Raw genomic sequence first — 17,100 nt, forward strand, 5'->3', positions numbered from 1 at the left:
TGTGTCCTCAGCTGACTAAAGTAACGAGGACACTAATCCCATTCATGAGGGCTCTGACCTCTCTAAGGTTCCATCTCCAAATACCCTCACATTGGGGGTTGGACTGCCCTGCCACTGTCACCCCCGGTGCTGGGGCCTCTTGCCTGCCAGGCAAGCACTTTACCCCTGGGGATTCCTGTGGGTTAGGACTTCAGTGTGGAACGTGGGAGGACACAGTCTATGACACCTACATTTTACAATATATATCCTAATCTCTGGAACCTGTGAATGTTACCTTGTATGACAAAAGGGACTTTGCAGGTGTGAGGAAATCATGAATCTTCAGATGAGGGAGCAATCCTGGATTATCCAGGTGAGACTGCTGTAATCGAGAGAATTCTTAGAGGGAGGTAGGAGACTGGAATGAGGAGTAAGGACCCCATAGCAGAAACTGGTGTGAAACAGCCACAAGCCAAGGAATGCTCACAGCTCTAGAATCTGGAGAAGCAAGGAATGTCCCTTGGAGCCACCAGAAGAAATCTACCCTGCCAATACCTTAACTTTAGCCCTATAAGACTCATTTCCAATTCTCCAATCTCCATAACTGTAAGATGATTCGTTTGTGTTGCCTTATGCCACAAAGTTTGTGGTAATTTTCTATAGCTGCAATAGGAAAAAAGTACAACTTTCAACGAATTATGGTTGTTTTTACTACCAAGCACAATAATATGCAGGATGTGGAAACCATTTTGGAAATTCAATGATGATAAAAATTGAGACCTTGTGCAGTTAGAAAGATCAAGCAGAGATGAATATGAAAGTTTAGAGGAAAAATTCAAAGGTTGAACTGCACTGAGGGAAAAGTTAAACTCTGAGGATAGATCCAGGGAAATAAATATCAGATTACAAGTTTTGAATCTCTTATCTGAAACCAGTAGAGTAAGAAGAGTTTTGGAATCTGGATTTTTCAGCTTTTAGAAATTATACATATAATCGTACAATTATTGTACATATTACATGCTATATAATATCCCTGGGAGTATATAGGAAATATCCTGAAATCAACATTCTAGTTTTTCAGCAGCAAAACATGAATATTCACACTAACATTTTTAATGACTAAAAATAGCTTCATATCAGCTCAGCTTATGCTTTTCCACTGAATGTGTTTGTTGAAAAATTTATTTTTTAAAAAACACAGAAAACAAACATACACACACACACAAAGAGAAACTTCAAATAAGCGACTGTGAGCCTGTATTAGGATTTCTAGAAGGAAAGGGTGTACATGGAAGAGAGGTAATGATTAAAGAAGAAGAAGGAAATTAAACCTTGCCTGAAGAAGGCCTGAATCTGTAGTTTGAAAAAATTTAATACATTTCAGTCAGGAGCAATCATATCCTAATTTTTAAAAATTCTGAATTTCAAGGGCAACATATACCTATTTATATGTATTAAGAACATCTTGACATTTAGAATATATTGATATACTAAGAGAAAAAGTAGCTGACATTTGACTTCCTTTCCATCACACTATGACAAGGAAAACTAGGAAGCGTTATAGAATGCTAAAAGGACTGCAACCCAAGAATTGTAATGCAGCCAAGGTATCATTTCTGTTACAAGAAAAGAAAGATATTTTCATATATGCAAGGACTCAGAGGTTAGAGCACCTAGAAATGGCATCCAGGATCATATTGGGAAATGACTTATGCCCACTTACGAACAGGACCCAGACATACCCTTCTGCCTATAACCACTAAAATACTGCACAAAATATATACAAGGGTGGCTTTCAGACATTGACTATCAAGCATATTAGACTAGTGCTCCCAGACTGAGATGAATCTCAAGACTGAGCCAGCTTACTGCCAGGAGCATATGTCCAAGGCATGGCACAGGGAGGAGGAACCCCAGCTGAGCCCAACAGGCTATGGGAATTGAGCAATGGAAGGAGTTAAAGCTTGCAGGACAGGATGCTAGAGAGGAGACAGGTACACAGAGGGTCACCCTTGAGATGGACTGACTGCTGACAGAGCATGCTCCCAAGTAATACCCAAGGCTGATAAAACTGCCCAAAAGGAACATTAGGAACCCTGGGGCTCAACAGGGTCAGAGTTGGTATTATATCAGCCAGGGGTGGAAAACCTTATAATTCATAGAGTTCTCAGAATTAGCCCTGGACTGAAGGGAAGAATTAGTCCTGTATTAAAGGCTATTCTGTTCTCCGTGAAAAAAAACCTTAAAATTAAGCCAAAAAAAATCAAACTGTTTCCAAGTAACTTTATTGCATCCCAGAACAAAGCTCAAGAATATTTAGAAAAATATAAATATATTCAGCACCTAAGTCAAATCCAAAATGCCTGGTATCTCAAAAAGATTACCAGTTGTTAAAGAAGCAAGAGGATATACTGCATAATAAGGAGAAGAGTTATCAAAAACACATGGAAATAATATGAATAATACAGTTAATAGTGAAGAATATTAGCAGTTACTCTAATTACATTACATATAAGAAGGCAGAGGAAAGAATGAACGTATTAAAGAGAGACATGGAAGAAATTAAAAGGATTGAATTTGAGCCAGCCATGGTGGTGTACACCTGTAATTCTAGTTCCTTGGGAGGCTGAGACAGGAGGATCCAAACAGACCAGCCTGGGAAACTTAGTGAGATCCTGTCTCAAAATGAATATATATTTTTAAAAGGATGGAGATGTAGCTCATTGGCATAAAGTTGTCCAGTAAGTGCAAGATCCCAGTAATGGAGGAAAAGTAAAAATAAGAAATGAATGAATTTGAGAGTGAACTTTACAATGTTTGAAATGGAAAATAGAGTGAATTAGATCAACAGAAGTTTGGGCATTGAAGGGGGAAATGTTTATGAATTTTAAAACAGAGTCATGTAAACTATTCAAAATAAGACACAGGAAGAACTAACAGAAATCAACAGAGCAGCTGTGAGTTGTGGGACTGCTTTTAACAGCCTAATATGTGTTTTAGCAGAGTCTCTAAAGGATGTAGTAAAACAGGAAAAATATTTTTTAAAATAATGGCCCAGAATTTTTGAAATTTGAAGAAAACTATGATACTACAGATCCAAGAAGATCAATACACCCCAAGCTGACATTATAATATTTATGAAGTCACAGAACAGTAGTCTAAGTTAGGTAGTGATTTGTTAGATATATAAATTATGTAGAGAAAACCCTAATTAAAAAGGGCAAAAAAGTAATATCTAAAACAGATAGTAAATAAGAATGTAGTAGATTTAAAACCGATTATATAAAAAATAAAATTAAATGTAAATGGTTTAAATACCATAATAAAAGTCAGAGATTATCAGATTGCATAAAAAGTAAGAGCCAACTATATATATCCATAAGAACATTTAAACATAAAGAAATAATTAAGTTTAAAATGTGAGAAATAATATATGATGATAACACTAATTAAAAGAAAGTAAATAATTTAATATCACACAGAGCAAATTTCAGGACAAGGATTACTTTGAGACATAAATAAGGTCATTTTACAATGATTAAGAGATCAATTAATCAAGAGGCCATAAGAATACTAAACTTTAATGCACCTACCATCAGAGCTTTAAGATACATAAAACAAAATGGAGAGAACAGCAAAGATAAACAAAACCACAACTATTGTCAGAGATATCTACAACTCTACATCAACAATTGATAGGATAAGAAGCATGAAAACAAATAAGAATAGAAAAGATTTGAACAATATCAACCAACTGAATCTAAATGACAATTTTGATCACTTTATCCAGCAACAAAATATACACTCTTTTATGAAAATGCTGAACTTAAACCATGATAGATCATGTTCTGCACATAATAAAAATCTCAATACAAATACTCAAAGTATTAAAATTATATGCTATGTGTACTGAACTAAACAAAATGTAATTTAATTAGAGGTCAACATTAGAAAGATATTAAGAATATCTCCAAAATGTTAGAAACTACATAATACATTTCTAAATAACCTAGGATTCAAGGAAGAAATCAAAGGGAAATTAGAATTATTTTAAACAGTATTTTGAACCAAATTGAATGAAAATACAACATATTTGGGTGTGTGGGATGTACAAAAGCAATATTTACAGGAAAATTTTAGCACTTAAGTCTTATTATACAATAGAAGAAAGGTATCAAATCCACCTAAATAAAGGAATGAAATGAACAGAACAAAAAGCAAATGAAACCTAATGCAGAAGAAAAAACATAATAAAAATTAGAGTGAAAAACCAATAAACTAGGGAAAAGAAAAATAAAATCAATCAAGATCAAAATCTGGTTCTTTAGAAAACATTAATGAAATTCACCAGGAGTGGGGGGGAAAATGATGATACAAATGACCAATATATGAAGTTCTAAAAAAGGTGGGGTTTTGCTATTATTATTTAGTGGTGGACATTTCTTGATTATTTTGAGGTTTAACTCATCAAATAAAATTCTGTGGCTTATCTAATTCCAATTATTACTTCTCTTGCCCTCTTCCCCATTGTGGCTAAAAATGATGTTAAGAATGGCATTCTTAATGTTGCTTGGTACGCCATATATATAGTCAAGCTCCAAAAGACAAGCTGATGAAGCTCTTGACACCTCACCCTTAGATGAATTAGGAATGTCAGGGAAGAGGTAGAGGAGGTAGTGTCTTCTGTGTCCCCTCCTGACCTAGGAGAGGGCCTAGAATTTGGGAACACTTGAGAAAAGTTTGTGGATGAATGGTTGCATGCATGGATGGACGAATGGATGGATGGATGAATGCATGAATGGATGCAAGGATGGATAGATGCATGAATGCATGGGTAGATAAATGGATAGATGGATGCATGAATGGAAACATGAATAGATAGATGCCTGGATGGATAGATGGATGGATTGATGGATGGATGTATGGATGGATGCATGGATGCATGTTGTAAATCTTAATGAAGGAAACAGCAGGGACAATGACTCTGAAGGGAATAGACAAAAGAAAAAGTACCAGGTTAGCCTCTGCTCATTGTCAACCAAGCTAAAGACACACAATGCATAGTTCATACACTGCTGTGGTATTTTTGAGGAGGGTGGTCTTGGTTTTTGTTTGTTGATTTGTTTAGGGTTTTTGTACCTCTGGCTGCCAGGGTTGAAGACAGGAGTCATATTATTATTACTGGCCACATGGACATTTGCTGGCTTATTTATTTATTAGCACTTATCCTTCTCACCTCCCCATTGGTAACCACCGGTATGGGTTTAATTGTGCATTCTTAGTTGTGTCAATTCTTTGAAAATATTGTGGTTTAATGCACGTATTTCTAATTTACCTAAAGAATATTGTGTCATAGATCCCCTGACTGTTTCTTATCTTCACACTTCATTTTGTGTGTATGTGTATGTGTGTGTGTGTGTGTGTGTGTGTGGCCCTAAGGACTGAACCCAGGGGTGCTCTACCACTGAGCTACAGCCCCATCCCTTTTATTTATTTTTTTAAATTTTGAGACAGGGTCTTAGTTGCCAAGGCTGGTCTCCAATACGTGATCCTCCTACTTCAGCCTCCCTAGTAGCTGGGATTACAGGCATGCTCCACGGCACCTGGCTTCACACTACATTTTAAGATGTGCTATGTGCACATCTGTCTATTGTTCCTAAGTACTCCATCAGGATCTCCTCCTATTTTATCCATCTACTCTGCCCACTTTATGTTTTTCAAGTACGACTGATAGTAATTCATCAGTTTCATCAATCTCATTTTCATGATTTGAAAAAAGATGAAGCCCCTCATCCCCTTCATTTTGACAGGAATGGGGCATGACGATGATTCCCCCCAGAAGAAATGTCGAGGTCATGGAGAGTTCAGCACTGTGTCAGGCAGCTCTGCCACCATTGGAGCCTCACCCAGCCTCGCCCATCTGTTTTCTCACTAATCCTTGCCGCACCTCTCTCCTAGGCTGATAAGAGGCTGACCTGACCCAATAGCTGTGAAAACCTATCCCACAGGGCTTTGAACGGTGTTCATGGCAGGGCATGGGCGAGTCAGCCTGCACTGTTGCCTTCTCCAGGTGGCACCTGGGTCTGGCCTGGTGACTGGCAAATCCAGCCTGCCTGTCCCCAGGCCACAAGGAGGCACTCATTCTTAGGGTTGTGTAATCAATTAAATGTCTCACCCCAGACACGCCTCCTGCCTCAGCTAGTCACACTCCCTCTAGTCCTGCTCAGGAGACCCTCCTGGGGGCTCCAGAGAGGGGTCATCCACCACTGAACCCCAGCACTGGCTTCCTCTGGCTGTTGACCCAGCATCCTCTCCTTCCTCCTACCCTGCTGACCATTATTTCTCCTCGCATGATGACTTTATAACCTGGTTTTTGGGAAACAAATGCCCTTTCCCATTTTCCATTTGTCAGGAAACTCTGCAAGACAACATCATGGCTATCCCGGGTGACAATTAGACCAAGCCCTGTGGCCCAGTTCACTTCCATATCCTGTCAGCAATGGCAACAACAATAACAACAAACAAAAACATCACCTCCATGTTTACACATGGCCTCCCAGCCCTTCTGAGAGGGAGTCTCAGAGCAGCCTGCTGTCCCCCTCTGCTTACGGCAGAAGAACTTAAACCAAGACCACTCACCAGTGTTTCCTGACTGGCTGCCCTCAGCAGGCTTGCTTCCATTTTGCTAAGGACATGACTCACTTGGGGCTTTGTGTCTCCTCTGTACCCCATGCATGTCAATCATGGCTGTCACTGTTCAGTATTGTTTAATTGTTCCCAGACCTGTTTTTCTTAAAAAGACTGTGAGTTTCTTGAAGGCTGATACTTATTATGTTACTCCATTGCTTAAAACCCTTCAGTGATTCTGCCTCCAGGACAAGTCCAATTTTCCTCATGGTGGCACAAAAGGAGCCCCCTTGAAAACTGTCTTCCTGTCCTTTCAGCCTCACCTCTCCTGAGAAGCCCCCCACTCTTGCTCTGTGCTCTGACCATTTTCCAGTTCTTTAAGCTTCTCCTGCCCCAGGACTTCCTCTCAGGCTGTTCCCTGGGCTGCAAACATACTTTCCCTCCCCTTCCCTCTCCATCCCGTGAGGAATTCTGACTTGTCCCTCCCATGTCAGAAGTCAGTTTGCTGACCACCACCACATCTAGGAGAAGCATGCCTCTGAGGTGAGCCGCAGCGTGCCCAGCTGCCTCCATTCTGCAGGAGTTCCAACCCCAATGAAATCACAAGCTTCCTCCTGGTGAGGTCATAAACTGAACCATGTCCCCCTAAACTCGTGAGTTGAAATCCTGTCCCCCAGAACGTGACCTTATTTGGAGATAAGAGGTTTTACAGAGCTAATTGAGTTAAAATGAGATCATTGGGGTGGGCTCTTGTCCAACCTAACAGGGGTCCTTCTACAAAGGGGTATAGACACAGACACCCAGTGATGACGCGATGCTTCTACAGGACAAGGAATGTCAGAGATTGCCACAACCACCAGGAGCTAAAGGGGAGGGATGGAGCATATTCTTCCTCCCAGCCTTCACGAGGAACCAACCCTGATTATCATGTCGATCTGGGACTCCCAGTCTCCCAAATAGTAGGCCTGTCGTTTAAGCTAATACAGGCAGGAAAGGAAGAAAGAGAGAGAGAGAGAGAGAGAGAATGGAGGGAACGAGGGAGGAGAGAGGGAGAAGGAAGGAAGAAAGGCAATGATTATCTTTATTTCTTTATTCTTTGCTACCACATCCACAAGGCTTAGCATAGTAACTGGGATATAATACAAGTTCAATGGATATTCCCTAAAAGAAAAATTCATGCTCCAGGAGACCTGGTTCCTGCACTTGGGTGTCTCATAGTATAATGAGAACATAGAGAAGAAAATTAATGCCAGGTCACAGAGCTGGAAGATCAGGCCACTGTGGTTCCAAGTCCCTAACTCAGATGCAGTGGGGAGTCTGGGCAGCCATCCAGAAATCTCCCTGAATCTTGAAGTACAAGTTAGTCAAGCAGAAAAGAGAACTGGAACAAATAGAGTAACAAAGCCCGAAGGATTGTTTATGGAGTGGTGAGTAATTTGGTGTAGAGATAAGCTGGACCCCAGGCAAGAGTGGTCTCATACGACCTGTTGAGTCTGGGAACCAGCAAATGAATTTATGGGGAGGATGGTGACATGGATGGTAGGCTTGAGTTCTAGAAATTTCTACCTGGCAAAGTGAGGCTAGGTTGGCATGAGGGGTATGAGTCACTGCCAGGATCTCTGTGACTTTAGAAGTTGAGAGAAATCTTTCCTTACCAGCCCTTGACCTCAAGGATGGCAAGTAGCCCCAGAGTTGGCTCTTGCTGGGTAAAGCCTTTTCATAGAATAGAGGAAGTGCCCACAAGACCAGCCCCTGTTTTGTCCTTTTGATGGGCAGTGATATCTCTTCAGCAGATGTGCAGCCCTGCTATTTTTAAGTCCAGGCCATTCCCACCCTCCTAGAATCTGCCTCTAATTCTTGGAAGTTGGGGAAAACCACATGTTTGTCATCATTCCTCAAAACCACCAGCTTGAAGCATGTAGTTCTGTGACACTGGGGGAAATGCCAAGGACATCTGTTTCTGTCCCCATTCATATTTCTCTGCTCTGTTAAAGCAAAATAGTCTGAAGCTATAAGATCTAGGGAGAATCTGAAGGCAGACAGGATCCCAGGAGTCAGAGGCTATCCCAAAGGGGGCAGAGGACTGAGGAGGGGCTCCTCCATCCCAGGTGTTCCCGCCTCTGCGCGAAACACATTTTGGAGTCTGCTCAAAGTAACGATATGTTTTGGCCCAGACCTCTTGGTCTCATTTTTTTTTAATTGCCTTTCAGAGGATGTGCGGTTGCCCTGGATGCTGTATTCCATAAAGGAAGGAAAAGCAGGCAAACATAATTCATCCTGCCCGACAGGCAACCATAACTCAGTCTACAGGCGAGAGAACGAGAGCATACATGCCAGGCCAGCAAAATGCCCAGCTGCCTCTGCATCCATCAGGGGAGCTTCTGCATCCTGAAACACTGTTCTGGAATCTCCACTTGGCCCTGCGGAAGCCAATTAGATGGGTGTGTCATGGGACCACAAAGCTTACAGGACTCATTTGCCCCTGCAGACCCCAAATGTCAGAGGACTCATTTGCTGACCTTTAGCTGATGATAGGGGCTGGTGTTGACATTTGCATCGGCACTAGCACAGGTCTCTATGGGTCATCCTTCAGGGGCACAGCAGGACAGCTGCAGAGCTGCTGGCTCACCGCAGAGCAGGCTACCCACCAATATGAGAAGAACTAGAAACTGAGAGCATGGAATTTCCCTACTGTTCTGGGTGGCCTTTGATGGGCTGGTCTTTTACTTCCTCTCTTAGACCTTTGGGCAGTGTTACTGATAATGCGATAGGCACCCAGAATTCTATTTCACTCCAGTAGAGGCTGCATGTCAGCAATGGGAGGGGCTTGCCCCATACCTAGAGGGGCACTTCTCGGGAACAAAGGCAGGCCGAGTGTGGGCAGTGGCCCACCCAGCCAACCCAGTAGGCCCTGGCTGTCTGCTTTGCTGCAGAAACTGTTGAAGTTTCATTTCTGCCCATCTACTACAACATTTGAGGGAATTAAGCAAGCCATGTATTCAAGGGCACAGGAAGGACTGGAGAGAGGGTGAGTTGGGGCTTTATGGGAAAATTTGGTGAATATTACCTGAGATAAATTTTTGAGACAGACAGGAGTACAGGGTGTTGGCCAGAAGATTTGCCTTCAATGGAATAAATAGCTAGTAAGCCCTCACTATGGGTCAGAGTTTTACAGGATATCTAACAACAGTTGCCTGCAGCCTCCCCAGGGATGTGTGTGTGCGTGTATGTGTGTGTGTGTGTGTGTGTGTGTGTGTGTGTGTGTGTTGGTGGCAGGTACAGAACACAAGTTTAAAGGCAGAATCTTCATTGGAAAATAAAAACAAAACAAAGCACCACCACTGGATTTAGAATTATAAGAACCAGATTTCAGGGGCTGGGGTTGTAGCTCAGTGGTAGAGCACTTGCCTAGCACATGTGAGGCACTGGGTTCAATCCTCAGCACCACAAAAAAAAATTTTAAAAATTAAATAAAATTATTGTGTCTCTCTACAACTAAAACAAATTAAAAAACAAAAGAACTGGGTTTCAGTCTTCATCTTACTCCTTATTAGCTATTTCCTTGAGTTTCTTCATGGGCTGAAGAGGGATCATACATGTTGCCAAGATCACAGGGCTTCAGGAGGTTTAAGAGAAAAACAGGTGTGCAAAATCATGCTGTACAAAGGAGTGTGGGAATTGGAGATCGAGCTCCATGGTACAGTCCTCACCTATGGTGCATGAGGCCCCTGGTTCAATCCCCTGCACTCCCCGCCCACCCAAAAAAGTGAACCCTAGAGAGGACCAGGAACTTTGGGTGTCAATGATGCGCCAATGTAGGTTCATCCCTTATAACAAAAGGACTCCTGTGGTGCCAGATGTTGATAGTAGGGGAGGCCATGTGTATAGGAGCAGGAGCTGTATGGGAATTCCCTGTACTTTCTCCTCAATTTTGTGGCAAACCTAAAACTGTTCTTTAAAAAACAAAAAAGGCATTCAAAGAAGGGGAAATAATACACATAATCCATTTCATAAACTTAATAACCACTAACCCCATTTATGTATGATACAAAGTGCATAAATGCATTCTACTGTCATGTAACTAATCAGAACAAATAAAAAAATTATTAAAAAAAATAGAGGCAAATACAAAATCAATGTAGATGTGGTTTAACTGAATTGATGTTTAAGCTTCAGTAGAAAGGGGAAATGCTAGGATTCAAAGCCCAGTGAAATCACAACTCCATAGCAGTACTTGGCAGAAGTAGGAGAGGGAGATTTGACACACTTCCCAGTGACCTTGACCTGGCACAGCCTGCAGAATGGAAGTCATGAACCAGGTGGAGTGAGAATTAGGGTTAAGCATTAATAAGACTAGTTACCTTCACATAGTATGCTGTGTACCATCCCTCCCTGTGTCAATCACTCCAAAGCAAGACATCAAAGGAGAAGCCCAAGGCTGAAGACTGAGCATGCTCACACCAAGTTCCTGAACCTGCTACCCCCTGGTATCTCTAATTCTGCCTACATTTGTAGAATGTGTCTCTTAGTGCTGCCGTACAGAGTACCACTACTTAGAGGGTTTAAAGCAACAAAAATGTATTCTGTCAAAGTTCTGGAAACCAGAAGTCTAAAATCAAAGTGTTGGCAGTGTTATTCTCCCTCCAAAGCCTTGAGTGGAGGATCCGTCCTCACCAATTCCAGCTTCCGGTAGCCCCAGGCCTTCCTTGGCCTACAGCTGCACCCTCCAGTCTATCTTCACATCTCTATCTTTTCTGTGTCTCCATAGTGTTCTTTTCTCTGCATGTGTCTGAATCCAAATTTCTCTGTTCTTACAGGGCTTATTGGATTAAAGGTCCCCTTTAGTGACCTCATCTTAACTTGATTACATCTCCAAAGATCCTATTTCCAAACAAGGTCACAATCATAGGTACTCCAACATGTCTTTTGGAAGGGACACAACTGAACTTATTAACGGGGGGCTAGGGTGGCCCATCTCCTGCCTCATCCCTGGGTGCTAGAGAGAAAGACCTTGGATTGACATTCCTTAGACCTGGGTTTGTATCCTGGTTGTCTTATGAGCTGTGTGATCTTGGCCAAGTTGCCTAAACTCTGAGCCATAGAGTCCATTTCTGTCTATGAGGATTGTAATACCTACAACACCTTCACCTCAAAGTTATTACAAAGATTCCATGAGCTGACATTAGTGGATCACTTTGTAAACTCTAAAGCTCCAGACAAATATCCGTTGTTGTCTCTTTCACCAAAGGACCCGGCTTCCACCATCTGTGGCTCCAGCAAAGGGTCAAGTTCCCATCAGTGCTCAAACTGCAAGCATAAACATTGCCCATCTGCTCACACAGGAAATTAAACCTCTCAAAGTACTTTTCAGGTATCTCTGGGGGTCTCCCTGAGCTACGTCACATGTGTTCAGGAATAGTTTTCTCACGAATCTGGAGTATTGGGTTCTTCATCCTTTCCCCCCAGCTGCATAACTGTGACCCAACTGCTGGCACTCCTGAGGTGGCCATTGTTCTGGCACCACTACACCATGCCCCACTTGGGCCCTGAGATAGGGCCATATGCTCTGCTCCTTCCACTTTGCCCCATTTCATTCCCCTCCTGGGCTACTGCTGACACTAGACTATGACTTTTAACAAGGCAATGCTGAAGTTTGAGAAAGGAAGCTCAAAGAGAGGGTGGCAGATACCTTGTGGAGCTGCTAAAGCCAGGCTCCTGGTCTGCTCCTGGAGCAGGGGCATCCCAGGCCTACCTCATGGGGAGTTCTGGGCATAAGACACCCTACAGTCCAGGCCACCTGCCAGAGACTCAAAGAAAGAAAGCGTTTCCCTTCACAGGCTGGAAACCCTGCCTCTTGGTTCCTAATTGCCTATTTCAGGACTGGCCACATCTCAGCAGTATTCACGTTGGAAATATCCACTCCATTTGGGGAAGTCCCCATCCCTTACCCACAGGCCTGTGGCTTTGCTTCCTAGCCCAAGGTATGTAATTCTGTCTGAACACAGTTGTCCAAAGGTTGCACACCATGCACACAGACACGTTCCATTTGGGTCATGTGGTTTTAAAAAACATGAATTGTTACCTATATTCCACTTGATATATTTCACATAAAAATGCAAGATCCCCATTTTCCCTTGAAAAGTAGGACATTACAACAACATTCAGCCTATGACTCTATGTCAGTCATCAGCTCAAGCTTAGAAGCAGGTGGTCTTTCCTCTAAATGGAACCCATGTTCTGATGGTTGCCAGAATCCTACCCAGTCTCTTTTAATCACCTATATTACTTGTATGGCCCCTGCAGCTATAGAAATTGGTGGAATCATACTTACTCAGTGGACCCTGGAATGGTAATCCATAGAGAGAGCTGAGTCTAAGCCTGTTCTGGTGACATTCCCTCCTCCAGCATGAGGTGACAATCCCATTTGGCCTTCTTCCAGAATGGCAGCTCTTCTAGACAATGCTCAAGGAACAAAATACCATTACAAGAGTAACCAGCAAGAGAGGTCCAGGCTGTACAGTAGGATGTAGTACTACTCACTCTGAATCCCTATGGAGCTAAGAATCATCTATTCCCTTCCATGCCACCTACTATCAGTGCCATCAAAAGTGGCAAAAACAAGACCCAACACAAGCGCACGATTAACATCTGGTTAATGGTAAAGACCCAGGCAGGTGGGAACAGTCTGCCCCAAAGGAAAATCTAAGTCTAATCTCTTTTAGAAAACTTGTGCTTGAAGTTTTTAGTAGTCAATTTTCTAGACATTGTCCAATAATTTTTTTTTTAAACACAATTTAAGATTTGGGCACCTGATGACATCATGTCACCTGTTCTGGTGTTCGGATTGACTTCAAGTTGGAGCATGAGAACAGATAAAGAGTAAAACTTCAGATCCACATAATCCTAGACTAAGTGGTAGTGGGAGGGGTAGGGAATTTCCATAAGACTAGAACCTCTGACACATTCCGGACACAAACGAGGCAGCAGATATTCAAGTTCTTTTTGCATAGGTACACAATTGACCTTGAAATATTCAAAGAACCACAAACAGGCTTCCACTTTGGGAAGGAAGTTCCATGTTCCCTCCAATGTTAAGAGGGGCATGTGGACTCTGTCATAGATTCCTGACCCCTGAGGTCTAGTGGGACTTGCTTGGGTAGTAGGGAGAGACACCCCTATCTCATTTAAAACATTTTGGCCCGATGGTGAACATATGACCCGTTTTCTCATATTCTCCTCTTCCTGTTGCCCCATCCAGCCCACGTCCCCACAGCTGACACAGCACTGAACCATTTAACAGAAACATTCCTAATGTTATGGGACAGTGACATAAGCACACAGGGAACTCTGAATTTTCTATCTTAGATGTGAAAGTTTTTGGATTCCAACTAGTCACTTGTATCAAACCCCAACAAATGGAGCCAGAGAAGGGAGGGCTCTCATACATGATTTGGCTGATAACGGAACTATTAAGAGAACAGGAAACAACGCCCCGGCAGATAACCACTTAAGAATTTTTGCCTGACACTATCTCACAAGCCCAGTTCAACAAAACAGCCTGACTATGACTTTAAGACTACTTTTACCTAGTAGCTATGCCCACTGGCCAGTAAGCTCCCTGGGTTTGCATAACACCACACCAGCTTTCTTTCAAAACTTCCTAGGGAGGGCTGGGGAGATAGCTCAGTTGGTAGAGTGCTTGCCCGCAAGCACCAGGCCTTGGGTTAAATCCCCAGCACTGCAAAAAAAAAACAACCTTAGGGAGTTTTTTTCTCTCTCCCCCACTAGAACCCCAACCTCCCCTCTGTTCCTTAGACATACCTCACTATGTGTGTTCCCTTGCCCCAGATCATAACTGTTATTTGTGTTGTTCCCAACGCAGAACCTTTATGTATGGAGAGTGTAGAATTCTTAGACTTCCTCCAAGACCCTGGGATATTACTTAACTCTTACCACCTAGAATCCTTTTAAGCATTATTCAGCTCCTCAAACTTGAGACTCAGGAAATAAAGCTCAGAAGAAACCCCAGGGTCCCTTCTTCAGCCTGCCTGTGGTACACCTTCTGACTTCTGGTGTCCTGTCTAAGGACTTGCCACTTGATATAATTCAGGAAAGTCCATGCGTGTCAAAGACGTCTCAGCCGGCACATATGGGCCATGACCTTAATATCCAGTCTACAACAAGATAATCATTTCTAGGAACAGAATGCAGCAATTTGTACTGGGGATGCATATGTGTGAAGCCAAAGCATCATGTATTTAGAGGTGTCCATTCCGCCCACGTAAAGGAGTGTGTCTGTGCTTTCACTTGAATCGAAGGTCTGAATTAACTACTGCCTTCTGAAGAACTTTCATCACCTAATTCAGTGACATTTTGCAAGCCCCATCCCCTGCTCCTTTGCAAAACAATACTTCCAACTTCAGTGGACTATTAGAGCAGAAGAAAAGAGGCAGGATTTATGGAGTGAAGATTTGGGTTCAAAGCTCCCTGTCTGCAGCTTAAATTCTCTATGGCTCACTTTCCTCCCTTGTCTGAGCTACCTAGTCCATGGGAAGATAAAATGACCTAACAGTGGTGAAAACACCCTACCCTAATTCTCACACAAAGTTAGTTATTAACTGGTGCTGAGAATGCAGAAAGTTTCTGTGAGATGACTAACAGTGATTACTCACAACAGTAGTTGAACATAAACATCCTTCTGGAACATTCATCCTGTACCTTTGTAGCATGGCTAGAACGCTAATCAATGTTTCCAGGATTAAGAGGCTGGTTTCTTAGGCTGCCAAGAGAACAAGGCCAGTGGGTGAATCAATAATATCTGGTGGGAGACCTTTTAGATAATCATGAATAGTTATGACTAAAATGAATCAACTTCTTTCATTATTAATCATTAAATAATTACCTATAATAAACTACTAAATATTGATATTTATTTTATTATAAATAATTTGCAATATACTTGTTAACTTATTAATGATAATTATTATTATTATTTGCCATATTGATTAATGCATAAATGATGAAGAGGTTTAATGGATACTATAGCAAAATATGTAACAAAACCAGAAGAGCAGACAAGGACAGATCTCTGCTTCTGTCAAAACTATAATACATGTTCCAGAATTAGAAAACAGTATACAATCTCTTCCACATCATGTTGTCTCACAGTTGTATTAAAATTCCAACTCACTACCTGATTTTTCTTTTCTTTTTTTTGGGGGGGTGCTGGGGATCAAACCCAGGACCTTGTGCTTACAAGGCAAGCACTCTAACAACTGAGCTATCTCCCCAGCCCCACTACCTGATTTTTAAAGAAAGCATTTTGTGTACATTTTTTACTTAAAAAAAAAAAAAGTCCAATACCCCAAAATGAAATCAGTTGCAAACATTTCACCAGATGAAAAATTTCTCACCTCACAAAATTTAGGACATAGAGAGTATGCTTTCCCCAGATTGAGACACAAGGGAAATTAACTCAATCTGGAAATCCAGGGTACAGAATGATTTTTATTAGTTTCCATGCCAAAGGAATGCCACCCATGTGTTCTTAGTTAACAATTTCACACTAATACCTACCAACCACATCTTATTCAACAGAAAGGAATATCTATTTTATCATCCAGTGGGAGAAACCTCTTTTTGCATTCAGTGACAATTTTCTCAAATAAAAAGTCAAATCAGTTGGGTGTGATGCCTGACTCCTGTAATCCCAGTGACTCAGGAGGCTGGGGCAAGAGAATCACAAGTTCAAAGCCAGCCTTAGCAACAGCGAGATGCTAAGCAACTCAGTGAGAACCGGTCTCTAAATAAAATATGAAATAGGGTTAGGGATATGGTTCAGTGGTCAAGTGCCCCTGAGTTCAATTCCTAGTACCCACCCCCAAAAATCAGATAAAGAGTGCACAGGGCTGGAGATATATAGCTCAGTTGGTAGAGCGCTTGCTTTGTATGCACAGGGCCCTGGGTTCAATCCCCAGCACCACCAAAAAAAAAAAAAAAAAAAAAAAAAAAAATGAAAAGAAAGACAAGTGCACAAACACAGCATGGTGTACCCATGCAATGGAACATTACTCAATCATAAAAAGGAATGGAATTATAACACATGCTACAATATGGATGAACCCTGATGAGTGAAAGAGACCAGACACAAAGGACAAGTGCTATCTGATTCTACTTACAGGCATTGTCTAGAATTGGCAAATTTGTAGAGACAGAAAGTAGCATGAAGGTTAACAAGAGTGAGGGGACACGAAGTCATCCCTAACAGATGCAGAGTTTCTGTTTGGGATGATGAACATGTTCTGGAAATACATGATAGTGATGTTTATACAGCATTGTGAATATAATCAATGCTACTACTCAATTATACATCTGAAAAGATTTAAGTGGTAATTTTATGGGTTTTGCCTAATTTACCACAATAAAAAGTATAAAAATAAATATAAATAAAAACTTGGGATGCCTTGGGGCACTTAGATGGTATCTTTTCTTTTC

This window comes from Sciurus vulgaris, assembly GCF_902686455.1.
Source record: "Sciurus vulgaris genome assembly, chromosome: 5".
Lineage (NCBI taxonomy): Eukaryota > Metazoa > Chordata > Mammalia > Rodentia > Sciuridae > Sciurus > Sciurus vulgaris.